The sequence below is a fragment of the Augochlora pura genome, chromosome 4, assembly GCF_028453695.1.
Source record: "Augochlora pura isolate Apur16 chromosome 4, APUR_v2.2.1, whole genome shotgun sequence".
NCBI classification, from domain to species: domain Eukaryota; kingdom Metazoa; phylum Arthropoda; class Insecta; order Hymenoptera; family Halictidae; genus Augochlora; species Augochlora pura.
The window spans coordinates 10,332,253-10,346,939 of record NC_135775.1 but is presented as its reverse complement, the minus strand read 5'-3'; the positions used below and the strand labels follow the sequence as shown (position 1 = coordinate 10,346,939).

Below are 14,687 nucleotides of genomic sequence, written 5' to 3'. Positions count from 1 at the left end.
CGTTTCGTCCGGCTCTCAAAATAGATAATGATTTATCGCGTTCGTCGCGGTTCATCCGACTTTCAAATTATTTAACGATTTATCACCGGAGCAGCGCCACGCGGTTGAAAGAGATATCTGGAAGATCGCGTTTTCCTCGAAATTCCATCGTATTTATCGTCTTCGATAAATTCCAAAAATCCCATTCTCTGTGATCGGGCACATTAAAGTAGAAATATACGGTGGTGATTGTCGGCCGAACCAAAAATTCACTCGCGAGAGTGCCCTATCATTCACGATAAGCTCGTCGCGCCGCCGCCGGTTCCATTCTCCGCGAGCGAAGATTACGCCGGAAACGCGACGCACGCTGTCAATTGAACCTGGAATGCACTGTACAATCGTATTTACCGTCGCGGACGAACCCACGGTATGGTCCCATTCTTCGAACGAGAGCGTTACACTGAGAGAGTGTGACGCGGACATTAAATTTTCATCTAATTCGACGAGCTTGTTTACAATCCGCGACACCGCGGGCAAGGCTGCGATGGGAAAACGACGGCACGGCCAATTGAATTCTAATCTTGCTCTCAATGTTCATTCATCAACTACAATGGAGTCACCGCTCGAGTATGTTCTTCGCGAAGCGAAATCGCAACGGTGACGGTACCGCCGATGGCGTTCTGATCTTGCGCTGGTAAGTTTATCTATCAATCCTAATAAATTCACCGCGAACTCGTACGGAAGGGGTCTCCCCTCGGATATTAATAGAGCTTTATTCGATCACTTTGTTTTGACATACAAGGAATAGAAAACAAATTGCGATGACTCAGTTTATGTCTCCTCTGTGTATTTTCTTCTGTATTATGACCTAGTAATTTACTATTTCTTAGTAATTTTTTGCTCGATTACGTCGTAATTCGGAATCTTAATCGGATTGCATCGTAATTTGTAACTTTAATTAAATTGCATCGTAATTCGTAATTAACGTAATTTAATTTCTTAGTATTTTGTAATTCTATTCTAATGCGATCACGAATCACATTATAATTTAATTGAACGGAAATCCGAATTACGAATTACAACGTCACTGGATTACAATGCAATTGAATTACTACGTGATTATAATTCTGCAGAACTTTGGAGAAACTGTTCCGCATATTCTGCGCTATATTACATTTACCGAAATGTGTTATCGATTCGTTTACATTTTCTGTTCATCGTAATTTCAAACTGACATAACGTGTATTATGCAAAGCACAATACTGTATATTATCTAATGATAATCGCGCTGAACAAGAAATGCAAATATAGAATAAGGAATATTGATAATTACGGTAATACGTAACACGAATTTCTCACCTTGTACGGTCTTGAACGTCACGGGCATTCGCGTATGAATAAATTCGCTTGACGTACAAATTATTCATACGGGATAAAAACATAACCGAGTAGTCCGTTTAAAAAACCGAAGGACGTCTACGTTCCTTCGAAAATGATATAAAAAATATCGTGTACGACGTTACATGGGAAATGGAAATATTAAGTAGAAAATCTTTGACAAAACTCTGAATGAAAACTCTGAACATTCTTATTTATTGTCACGTTTGCATTAGTACGATATAACTGATATAAACAAAGTAGTGGAATGTTATCAAGGTGATTGTGGTTCGACTGTCAATTTTGTTATTCTTCCTCTCACACGTGCGTGAAAATAAGATGGCGAAATTCTTGTTAACCCCTTGCACTGTATTAACGAGTCAGACTCGTGACAAAGATTTTGTGCAAGGTCTACTAAATATGAATATAATTATTATCTTTGAAATCGAAAAAAAAAATTGGTTCTTCTGTTATTAAAGTCTATAAACGAAAGTAAAAGAGGATAGAAGAAACGAAAATTGCTTGGTCCTATCAGGGAGAATATTAATGATGAATAAGGGCTGCAATGCATCGTGAAAGGCATCGTAGTGGAAGGGGTTAAAATCTGAGGGGAAACCATATAAATTCACCGAGTTCTCAATTGGACGTCAGCGATACCTTCTCGGTATCAACAAAGAAAATTATATTAAAATCCGTACTGTAGTATTATCATTCTCGTGCGACATGTTCGCACAACATAGTCTTCTCAGTTTAGAGTCTTCGATTCTAGCCGCGAAATTCATAAACAATCGCGATACAGTAAATTCTCTACAATTGTTCCTCAACTTGTAAGCGAAAATAGACAATTTTGAGAGAGGAGGTACGATTATCGAAGCCTTGCACACGTTTTTATAGTCGTCGACTGTCAACAGCTATTAAAAACTAGCCACGAGACTTGAATAATCGTATCTACTCTTACCAAATTGTCCAACTTTGTTTACGAACTGAGGGATAAGGGAGAGAAAAGATTCGACGCCTATATAATTGAAGATCATGATTCCCCTCGATAAATTAATTCTAAATTGCGATATTCACTTGCGATAGTAAAGTCCAATGACTGTGCACCTGGAAATCGTACGTCTGTTCGATAAAAAAACTCTTAAAAAAATGAGGATCAATGCTTTGCTGTACTTTTAAGTATCATTCTTATTCTGGTCTAAGCATAAATAACGATTTGGTAATATTTCTTTGAAATTTTAGTCGTTTTGTCTTTCTATATCGTTTCTATCAATCATTTAAAACTTGTTACTCCACAATATAAGTGTTATTCCGTTATTATAACTCGCAAACAAATTCTGTTCTTTTCTCATCAATGTGTAAGTGTCCTAGTAAATGTAGAAACAGAATAAATATGGATTTTCTTTCATCGTAATTATAAAAGAAATGCTATGTGTTGGAATTTCAACGATGACTACAGATGAAAACAGACCCAGCAAACTGTTTTATGGCCCTTTATGAGGGTGAGCCGTTGGCGACGAAGGCCCACGGATTTTTCAGTTCTAAAGCAGAAACCGGACCGTGAGGTTGCCACCTCGGATTACCACTAACATTGTATATATTATTTCTCTGTAGTTCTGTTATATATCACTTATTCTACTGGATACGCGAATGTTCTGAAGTATTAAATTGAATTAAACATAAAGTGTATTAAAGTTTTAATTCAAAACCTTTCAACACTATGGCTAAATCTAGATGATAAAGAATTTTAATTTAATAATTAATAACCTTGCACTTGCGACAAACGTATATTAAACTATTCACTTGTTATTGTAACTGGTCCAATGACTGTAGGACTAAAAGTCGCGATCGTTCGTTAGCAAGTTTTGTCATCGGAAATGGGGAATAAATCGAGAATCGTGATACTCACTGCCAGCTACTCACTCCGGTGATGCCTTCTCGCAATCGGTCCTTCAAGCTGCGCTGTCTGGAGGGCAGTATGTTGCTGACAGTGTCCTTGGACCTGACCGGTGGCGGGTCGTTTCCGCCGCCGGCAGCACCGCCAGCACCGCCGCCGGAAAACAATGCCATGGTTGTTCGCCGGTGATCCTAGAGCGTCCAGTTACCCACGTGGACCACCGATCGTTCCCGATTGTCCGCGACTGAGGGTCCGAGTACACTTTAGGTCGCCTGTCGGTCGAGCATCATTCGGGGCCACTCGCGAAACACCGACCGCCGACCCGCAATTCGCAATTCGCAATTCGCAATTCGCGATTCGCAGCTGACTAGTCGGCCCGCACTCGCGCCACTTCCGGCCGTACGGGATCAAGCGCGCCAACCTAACACTTTCAGGACCAATGAATTATTCAGACGCGATCGGAAACCGTTTACGTCCTCTACCCGAACCCGATCGTGGTCCGCTAATTTGGGGGGCGGAACATCCCCGACTATCGTGGAATATCGGTTTGCTGATTTCGAAACGACCGATCAACTTTCTCTGTTCTTTGGTAGTTGGTGTATCTAACTCCTTGCCGTACTTTAACGAGTCAGACTCGTGGTGGCGATTTTTATTAATAAGCTGTTAGCTATGAATATTCGTCCGTTCCCTTAACCCTCTTAGTACCGGCCAAAACAGTCTGAATCTGAGCGAAATGTTTAAATCTCGTTTGACGACGTTTGATAAAGTTTCGGAAAGAGATTGCAAGAATTTTGAGAAGCCTGATAAATAAAAGATTCAAAAAGGGAGGAGAAATAAGAAATGAAATTGTTGTTTAATGAAAATATTAAGAAAACTATCTTTTCAACAATAGCCAACAACGATATATCGTTGTTCGGTACTGAGAGGGTTAAGTCAGATTCAAATTTTATTCTCTTGTCAACAATATCTAAACATTCGACTAGATGCAAGCACACGATAACTATATAACAATTTCTTTGTCTTCTAAGAAATAATTGCTATCGAAAAGATTCTAATCATAGTGGTTGTAAAGAAAATGGTACGGCAAGGGGTTAACACCTTGCGGCAGACTCAAGATAACCTCGTAATAATTAGAATATTATTTATTACTTTTTAAATATAAACAGAAACTTGACACATTGTCAAATAAATTTTACTTTGTTCCTTCAATTTTCTTAGTATTTATTTACACGTTTGCTGACAAATTGAAACTTTTGTTGCGATCGTTCTAGGATAATTAACGAAACCGAAATTGTAAAGTCACAATTTGCCATAAGAAATGTTTGTTTAACTCTCTTGTATTTCAAGAATTTTAATAACGTTTAGATTGTTCAATATATATTGTAATAAAAATGAATTTCAGAACCTAGTTTCGAATTAGTGTTGTGCAGTCTGTTAGTGTCACAATTGTATCTTGCAAGGAAAATAAGATGCAAGAGAATTTATTTAAATATTCCTGAAGTTTTAAACATTGCTTGTTTTTCAGTTATGCAGCTTAACCCTTTACACTTGAACAATTTTCTCCGATCAGCTATTAATGATTTGAACGTGCAGCTTGTAAATAGAAATGGACAATTTGGGAATACGAGACTACTATAGATGAGATATTATAGTCGCCGATTGTCAATAACTATTAAAACATGTGCAAGATAACGAACAATCGTATCTCCTCCTCCTAAATTGTCCATCTTTGTTTATAAGCTGAAGGAGAATGAGGAATAATTTACTATATTTATTCGCGAATAAATACTGTATTACTTTATTATTAATACTGTATTAATACTGCACTACTGTATTATTAATACCGTATTAATACTGTATTTATTCCTCGGATAAAATATAAAATGATATAACGTTGAATAGACCTTGGTGTAACATTAACAATTTAGTATAACAACGCGTTAATCAGTCACTTGATATCAAATTGATCCATTGATCAAAATTGAATACGGTAACTTGAACAATCGAGTTTGTAAATTCCTTCTTTAAGAATGAAAACCAACACAGGATAATTACAAACAAGATTGTTCACGTCGTTCGCAACTAATCGAACAACGCGCAGAAACTGTGTCAAATAGACGCGAGACGATTCGTCCAATATTTATTTCGATGAATCCGTATTGTGCCTAATCGACTTTACGTTTCGGTGGTTTCGAAAGATTTCCATGCGCTATCGTTGCATCAAGATCACAAGCTAATTATAATAATGATCTCAGCTCTGCCTCGTGACAATTCCGGAGGCAACTATAAATTGTTTCACCGCTCGCAGCGTATTCTGTCGCGCGCGCGCGCGGAATTTATATTCACCGCGGTTTAAAGAAGTGTTTCCATTTTCCCTCGCATTTATATAATTCGCCATTTATGTCTCCACGCTTTTGAAAATACTAAGAAATTATCGATAATACTACGACGAGCATATTTCAAGGTTGAACGCTGAATGTTTGCACAGTTGGTCTAGGAGATACAGAAAGTTGATAGCATGCGTTGTTACTACCGGGATGGCACGCTATGCTCGAACTCGGAACGCCGCGCGATTCGCACGAAATTGTAGAAAAGAATAGAGAGAACTGTTTTCAAAATTCTTCGCGACAATCTCGTTCGCGGATTTCGAGCGCGCGCGGTCGATCTTGAAAACGCCGAGTGCTTTAAACGCGCGGGAAGTACAGTCCGGTATCGGATAGATCGATAACGTAAATTTAACCTTCGCCGCGAATTATTTCTACACCGATGGTCACCGCACTTTTTACTATCGACGTTACTGCACCATCACTGGATACCGAGTAAAAATAGAAATTGTCCGAATCTGCTCGATTAGATTGGCTTTCCGTGCCGGTAGACCGTAGCCAACGAGCGGAACACTTCACAATCCGAAGATTTCTGATTGGTGAACGCGGAGTGCACGGGAAGTTGCGCGAACTGGTCCCGGTTATCTCGACCAAAAAAAAAAAAATAAAAGGAAAGAGTTCAACACCGGTGCTACTGATAACGTAACCAAACACAGCCACCCGGAAATCGATCGCAGACAGTTGTAACAGCTAGCTCTCTCTCTCGCTCTCTCTCTCTCCCGCTGTCAGTGCACACGCCACGATTCCAGCTGATTTTCTAGGACTGTTCAGCCGACGCGACGCCTCGTTGAGGCTCGTTAAAACGTACAACGATCGATCATAAGCGGCTGCATTGCGAGTCTAACATCCACTAGCGCACACCGCGGTATAGCTTCTGGCTCCGTTTAACTTCAATGGACGCCAAATTGCAGGAAAGTTCGAGCAACGTGATCGATCTATCGCGATTCGACGAGAATCGCGGCTTTCGATCTTTCGAAAACGTGTGTCGTCGAAAACCGGTTGTATACAAATTTTTGAAAACGTTAATTGAATGTCGGATCAAAATTTGTTTCCTCTTTCCAGCTATTTGAACACTGAAATTTCTCTTAAAATTGCTCCAATTGTAAAATAATTGTAATAAATAATCGAACAAATATTTTAATTGAAGCAAACTTTGTAATAAAAATATTTGGATACGCAAATATATTCGGTCTTATAATTCACTAGTGTGACACTAAGTGACACTAATTTCTGACCAATCTTAAAAATTCAGTTTTATTGAAATATAGTTGAACAAATTGAATTTGACTAGAAATTGCGAAATTGTTGTAATGCCACCCCCTATAAGAAATATTACATTCCTAATTTTGCTTTAATTAATTAAATTGCTTCAACTGTGTATGGATTTTAGTGATCGACTGACGGCGCTCAATGTGTTAAAGTAACACGAAGTGTCTTTAATCCTTAGTAAATTTAATATTAATAAGTTTAACATTAATTATAGTTACGTCTTCACCGTTTTATATTTAATGGAGTTGCTCTCGCCATAAATGCTTAAAATGCCCAATATAACGATGAATATTGGAAATTCGAAGAACGTGTTCGTTTCGATTTCAGAACGATATTTCTGACAACGAGCCACTTAACACTAGATTTACGGAATCCGTCAAAATGGCGGGTCACTGATTTGTTAACATACTATTATTCAGATTTCAAAGATACATTTATTTCTTATTTGTCGATTATATTTACTATAATTATTTATATTTATTTAGTTATCGATTGCATTAACGATTAGAATAAATCGTTACTTTCATAAACAAATATAAAACGGCTGCTTTTATTACCCCGTAAATCTAATGTTAATGGAAAACGTAACGAATTGATAAGGAGCTAATTGATGGGAAATGTTTTGAATGAGTTACGGAGACGATTGCGAGCACGGTAGCAAATATTTTCTGCCGTCGAAGCTGTTGCAAAATTTTAATAGCTAGTGAATTGCTTTAAAAGCTTCGAGCGCAAAGTAAAAATGTTGATGCAGAGGAATGCGTTGACGTGTCCGTGGCAACATCGAAATAGATAATTCGGAATGCAACGTTTCTCGTTCGACTCGCCGACAACAAAGTGTGCAACGAGTTCGCATAGACAGCAGCTGGCCGTAGCCTGCGATAAGTCTAGAGCGATAGAATCGACCTTAACAACCTCAGTTAAATTTCATTACGTTGTTCAGGCCATAGCGCGTCGCTCAAGGTTGCAGCATGCGATTTTAATTGTGCAAAAACGAGCGCTGTCGCCGTGATCGTTGCTCGACTCGTCTGATCGCTCGAACTGCGAATTCCTTCTTTTCCCTCGCGTTGGCGAAACGGTAGAACGAACCCTTTCTGAATGAAACATTTGAAAAACTTAGTACTTTTGAAGATTTTGCTGATTAAACTTCCGGCAACTCGAAGGAAATTTTGGATAAATTAGGATTTTACTATACAAGAATTGAAATAAAAATTATGTTGCAGCGAAATTTTAGAAGAATTAACAAGTAAAAGACTCTGAGTTCGTATTTACGTATTTTACAAGATCGCCTTAAACAATAATAATTTAATGTCCCCGTAAAGACGGATAATAAGGTTATAATTTTTATAAAAACCTTCACATAAAATAAAATGTTTCAAAATCATTTTTAATTTGCGACAGAGGCAATCAATTTGTTCTACATTTTTCAACATAATCAATTTGTTCTACATTTTTTAACATAATCAATTTGTCCTATATTTTTCAACATAATCAATTTTTCCTATATTTATGAAGACAACCAATTCATTCTACGTTTTTTCGAGCTCAGAACGATCGATGGAAGTAGTAACCGCCAATCAAGTGTTATTCACTTTTCTTGAAGCGTTACGAGCTGTGCTACACGATTATGCAACATAATATAATGATAGCGTAACGAGGAAACTAGATTCGACTGGAACATTGAAATTAGCATCTATTAAAAATAACGTTCCATTAATTAAAGCACGGTACGAGGCAGTAGCTGGCTGCCGTTCGTCTTTCCGTCACTCGGTTATTAATTTTCGCCCTTTCGATTTGCAAACGACAAAAACCGTGCACGCCCATTCAAAGAAACAAACGTTCCTTTGTCGGGAGAAAAAAAAAATCCATCTCGAAAAAAGGAAACATTTGCCGACCCCGTTGCACGTTAATTGCCATCGTGAGAAACTCAATTAACGCGATAGAAAAAAAAAGGTGCAGCGAACGGTTGTACAAACGCGGCAGGTACTCGGCGCCGGAGTGAAGCAGCGTTTCCATGAGAATATCGTGTTTGCAGGATTTTATCGATGGCGAGCGATGAAGGGGCCGCGGCGAGCCTATTCCGGCCGGAGAGGGAAAAACAGCAGACGTTAAAAGGAAAATTTGTTGAAACGAGTAGCGGTCGACGGAAAATTCGTCGAGCTCCGGCGGCGGCAGCGGCGGCGGCGGCGGCTCGAAGGGCGTCAGCAAGGTTAAGGTCACTGGCAAGGTCAGGGCCTCCGTAGTCCCGATTCTCGTCGAGTGGAGAACGCGAGCCTACGCCTCCATGTCGAAAGCCTCCCGGTATTGATCCCGTTTTCGCCCGGCAAACTCGACCAATCCCAGCTGGCACATCGCATGGTAACCAACACGCTCCGACACATCTTCCAGAAGAACCGGTGACCCGACCCGACCCGACCCGACACGACCCAACCAGCGCCGGTTGGCCTCGGGCCTGGCCTGAACCCGACAGAAAATTTCGTGACAACCGCTAATTAACGCCGCGATTATCGTGCCACGCCGTTTACCCTGCCGAATGATTTTCCATCACGCAATTGTGTCCCCGAAATTCACTGCTCGTGACTCAATCCCGCTGAATTGTTCGACACCATCGAAACGCTCCATTAATGTTCCCAGTTGGTTTGCCCGGCAAATACGCTTACCTTGCGACGCCAGAAACGGCACCGACCAAACAACTTTAGCCGAAAGGTTTATAAAGTGATGAGAAAATAGACGACAAATGCAATTAGCCTGAGAATTTATTACACGTAGTTTCGTTTATTCTTTTCTTGATCTGACTCTCGTTTTCTAAACTTCACTTATAGAGTGGGTCACGAAACCGTTCGACCACCTTTAACCCTTCACAAAGTGTGGTATTTAAATCGTATAATAATATTAGATCGTTCGGAAAGTCGTTTCGTTTTTTTCTTGGTGGAAATGAAACACAATAGATTACTAAACAAAATCTATTGTAAAGAATCAAACAAAATTTTTAGCAAACAAGACTCACTACATCAGTTGTCCAATTATATAATGATTATGCAGTTTAAGCGTGAAGTTGGCTGTGAAAAAATTAAGTCTTTTCTTGGGAAAAACGAAATTACTTTCCGAACAACCCAATAGTATAGATAGTAAAAATATGAAAATCGCTGTATAAAGCTCAGAATTGTTATAAGAGCATCGGTTAAAATATAGTCGGTTAAAAATAGCCGTCGTCGTTCAAGGGTTAAAACGAAATCCCTTTCTTCAAATTGGAACAAATAATTTTCTATAAATATCGAAAGAACTAGAATTCGCTAGAGTATGTTTACAAAACTGTGTCCAAAATTTTAATTGGTTCGAATGATAATTCCGAGTTTTGTGTTTAAGTCTGAGCAACAATATAGTGAGAAGACCAATAAATTTTAGAAAGTCGTTTATTAGTAGTTGAAGAAGATGCGCATCGATTTTGAGGCTTGAAAGATTTTAATAAAGGCTTTACAGACGCGAAAGATGAATGAGAGCTAATAACAAACAAGAACACGTATTTCGGTTGAAGATGCAATTATGTGGGAAGTATCCGAACCCCGATAGAAAATTATGGGCACCTTCCTCAAAGTTGAAACGCCTACAACCTCCGTTCAAGGAAAACAAACCCATAAATCTTTCCTCGTCTTGCACGAGGTCTTGCAAAGTCGAGGAAGTTGTGACGTGGGATCCGAGAGAAGTTGCAAATTTTGCAATTTTTCGTATCATCATCGCCCTCCCAGCAATTCAGGTTTGGACAAAACGTAATCTGACTAATAATCGAGAATTATAAGCCGTTAGTTATCACAACTAATCTCTAATAATTTATTTGGCAAAAAGTAATTTGTCGAACGATTACAGTTCGTCAGTTGTTACAATTAATCTGTAATAATTTATAGGGCAGAAAATAATCTGATTAATAATTAACAATTATAAACCGATCGTTATAACTAATCTATATTAATTTATAATAACTCGATAATCGTTGATTGGATTACTTTTTGATCAAGTGCAGAGTTTATCCAAATGAATCGATCCCCATGGAACACTGATTTGGAAATATCAATCGAGTGCCGGCTGATTATAGAATTTTGGAGAGTCTCCGAGAACACGGTAATCTCTGAACCACGTTATCGGGGAGCTATAGCCGAAGATATGGCCTCACCTTCACCCAGAGGTCGGCCATATTGGCCCAACCTTTGTCGAAAGATACCGCGTAGCCGCGCGTCCTTTGATCTCCGTTGAATGCTCAGCTTTTCCTGTCTCTTTTGAAGAGCACCAGCGAGCGTGCTCGTTAATTAGAAGCGAATTCATGAAATTCACCAGTTGCCGAGGTGTTAAGGAGGACGCCAGCACAAAGCCGGCTCCTCGATGTTTAAGCAGGGCCCCGGTATTTTTGACAATTACCGATAGACAACCTCGGCTCGTCCCTCCTTTCAACTGTGGCGCTTGGGTTTGGTTTTTTCGGGGTCTAGGACATCGGCTTTCGTTCCGCGCCGCGCGATTATCTCGCGATCGTCGATCAAGAAAGTATGATTCCACGGTTAGATATTCTATAAATATTGATTTTTCTCGATCAAGATTTTTCTAAAATTTCTGTCAATTTTAAGAAGAAGAGAAATCTAGATTGGGCTCAGTTATTAACCCTTTGGCTACGGCAGACTTTGGCACGGCCGTAGTTTTTCGTTAGACATGCATTTCTGAGGATGTATATTAAAATATTCAAAATATTGAATTCTGTTACATTATACCATTATTACTTGAAGTGAACGATAATATTGAGCTTTTTTACAATATATATAGCATAAATATTACACAATATATAATTAATCAAATTTAATAATAAACGGGGGCAAAATTTGATCTTGACGCTTATTGCCGCCTACAGTACCGGGAAGCCAACGTGTGTCGGACGCCAATAGGCGCCAACAGTAGTCAAAGGGTTAAAAAAGAAAATCTAGGCTGACCTAGTTATTAATAATCATCTTGTACACTAAACTCTATTCGATTCTTGCATGGACTATATATAGCTTTTCTTTCTGCGAATAATATTGATATTTATTTGAGGATATAAAAAAAAGTTCAAGTTTAGGTCAGGGTTTAACAACAAAGGAATAAGAACTTGTAGCTTCGCTTTGAGCCAGGTAGTGCAATTTACGCAGGTAAAAGAATGAATCACTTGTAATGATCGAATTGTCCGCGTAATTCCTACATTCACTGTTCTGTTACCAAGTTGTAAAAGAATTGTTTCTCGGACAGAAGAAGGGTTCAAGGACGATGATTATTCATAGACAGTATACTTAACGAAAGAGAAAAGCGATCGAACTAGGGCCAGACAGCCCGTCTTCGCGGCTTATCTCTAATTCATGACGCCGCGGGATGCTCCAACCCTTCCTCTTCGACGTATTCTTGTATGTTTAAACAGGGTCGGGATTGAATTGTGTCGAATCGTTCGCCGACACACGGGCGCACCGTTCGCCTATGTGTGTCAGGGAAACGCAGCTAAGTCGACGAGCCTTTCCATGTCAATCAAAAAGCGCGAATCGATAATGGTCAGGGCTTTTTCGCGGGTCGACCGCGATTCATACGCGATCGATCGCCGAGATCGAAATACGTCCCGGTGCGGGCTGGCCACCATTTTATGCGGACTGGCACCTGCGGATCGATCTAATGAGCGCTCTTCGAGGCTTCCTTCGTCACGCTCAGATTTTATGTGCCGGATAATGTCAGGGATGGAGGAACCGTTCCAACGTTCTTGCGTGTCGCAAGAAACGTTTGTCGAATACGGTCAGGACTGTCTAGAAGATTATTTTAACCCTTTGCACTCGAGTGGTGACTCTAAGGCACCATTAAAATTATTCTATTTCATTCGAAAATAATTTTTGCAACAATATGGTTTAGTATTTAAAGAATTGTCAAGTAGCAAAGCTGTTGGTAAGAGTCGCAAGAATAAATTTTGTATGCATAAAAATTGATTTTGTTCAATAGAATGGAAATGTCACGAGCCAGAAAAATTATTACAAATTTACAATTAAAATGGCTCCGAGTGCAAAGGGTTAATGGGCAAATAGTGATCAGACATTTTATTTTAGATCACGCATACATCCTCGAAAATAAAATATTTTATTTATTCGAAAGAGTATACGTTGAAACGTAAAATATTTGTGCCTGGAATATTTTATTTATTTCATTTGCTATCATCGAATAAAATATTTTTGTTTTATTGAATCATAGTACAAAGTATGATTTACTCGGGTAATGTAAAACGAACGAAGTACCTTTCCTCTGTATTATAAACGTACGTAAAAGATGCGTTTTGGTACACGCGAATAACTGTCATTGAACGATACAAATGTTAGGTTATGTTCCTTTACGTGGAATAAAATTCCTCTTTTCTTCTAGAAAATCGTTACAATTGATTTCTAATCGCTGTGACCGTGAAGAAGAAGATGATATTAGAAGATGATATTAGTTAACGTATTGTTATTTTTATGGTATTTTGATATAAATCAAAATACTTGAGATAGAAAACAAGTATTTACAGCATTATAAGGATTAACTTTCGTCGGGATTTTTTGGGAAGTAAACTGTGGCACCTTGTGTAGTCGTATTTCTAAAGATTTAAAAAAATTTGTTGAACGTGTAAAAGGCTTAATTACTACGGGCTTGGCTACAGCGGGAGACAAAACAAAAGAAAAGTCGGTGACTAAAAAGCTGGGGGCCTTTTTAAACTTTATTATCGAGTTCTCCTATTGACTTTTTAATATTGATATCTAGAAAAATGTAAAAATAAAAATTGTGGCTTTGTTCTAACACTGGATTTAGGCACAAGTATACTGAATGTGCACCTAAATTTTGGGAGCAATTAGTTCAGCAGATTTTGGAAAAGATACGCTCGAGAGAAACGCTACTATTGCAAAATATCGAGCAAGGGATTAACTATACTTGAAGTATGATATGTATCATTTATTCGACTGTGAAACACTTTTCACAAAGCCAGCTGTAAATAATTCTTTGTATACGTTGAACCGAAGTTACATAGGGAAAGTGAGAAAGGCCAAAAGTGCTATTAAAATCGTGCACGATACGCGTGGTTTATTTGGCCCGGTCTCGTTATAAGCTCCTCGAGAGACGCGCTTACGTAATACGTAACGAGGGAACGTGATAATTGTTACCGTCTCTTGTACCGGCTGAATTATATAGAACTGGATCTATAATTCCACCGTTTACGTAGACAATCTTCCAATTATCGTAGTCGGCGGATACCCGAACGTTTATAAATGTTAACTACGTTAACTGTATCGGATCCCGGAAGTTGACAACGTCCATTCCCTTATTGAGTCGTTAATGGAAATCGACGCAGTCGCCGCGGAAGTTGATTATCGGTTAATCGCGATCGAGGAAAAAGCAGCCTTCGAATCAATCAATAACTTATCATGGATGATGTAATAATAAACAAAGGTTTCGCGTAACGGAACTCTTTTTTGCCAAGTGGACGTTGTCAACGCTGCTCTATTAGAAAACATTCGAACGAAAAAAGTAACGAATGAGCTGCACTGTTTTTCCAACAATTAAAAACATCCCCGTGAACAAGATCGTCAGGATTCGTAATTCATGTTTAATTTAACCAAGCCTTTAGAAATGCAACTTACGTGTTTTCGCTAAAGAATCGAAGCGACAAACATTATACCTTCGTTTTACAGTGTCACTGCATGACAAATGTATCTACAGGTCGTTTAAAAAAAAATTCTTAATTTACCGCCGACTATTTAAAAAGATGTTCA

General features: G+C 38.8%; 1 protein-coding gene across 4 annotated transcripts in view; it reads left to right on the top strand.

The window, feature by feature from the left end:
* The first annotated feature begins 302 nt into the window (after positions 1–302).
* LOC144468469 (uncharacterized) overlaps positions 303–14,687 on the top strand; it is a 73,513-nt gene continuing 59,128 nt past the window's right edge. For 3 of the 4 annotated variants that reach the window (XR_013493811.1, XM_078177951.1, XM_078177952.1), the window contains exon 1: positions 303–673. The gene's annotated coding sequence lies outside the window, so the exon portion shown is untranslated. Of the gene's footprint in view, positions 674–8,935; positions 13,170–14,687 lie in introns of those variants that run through there. The other variant, XR_013493810.1, reaches the window with a different exon arrangement.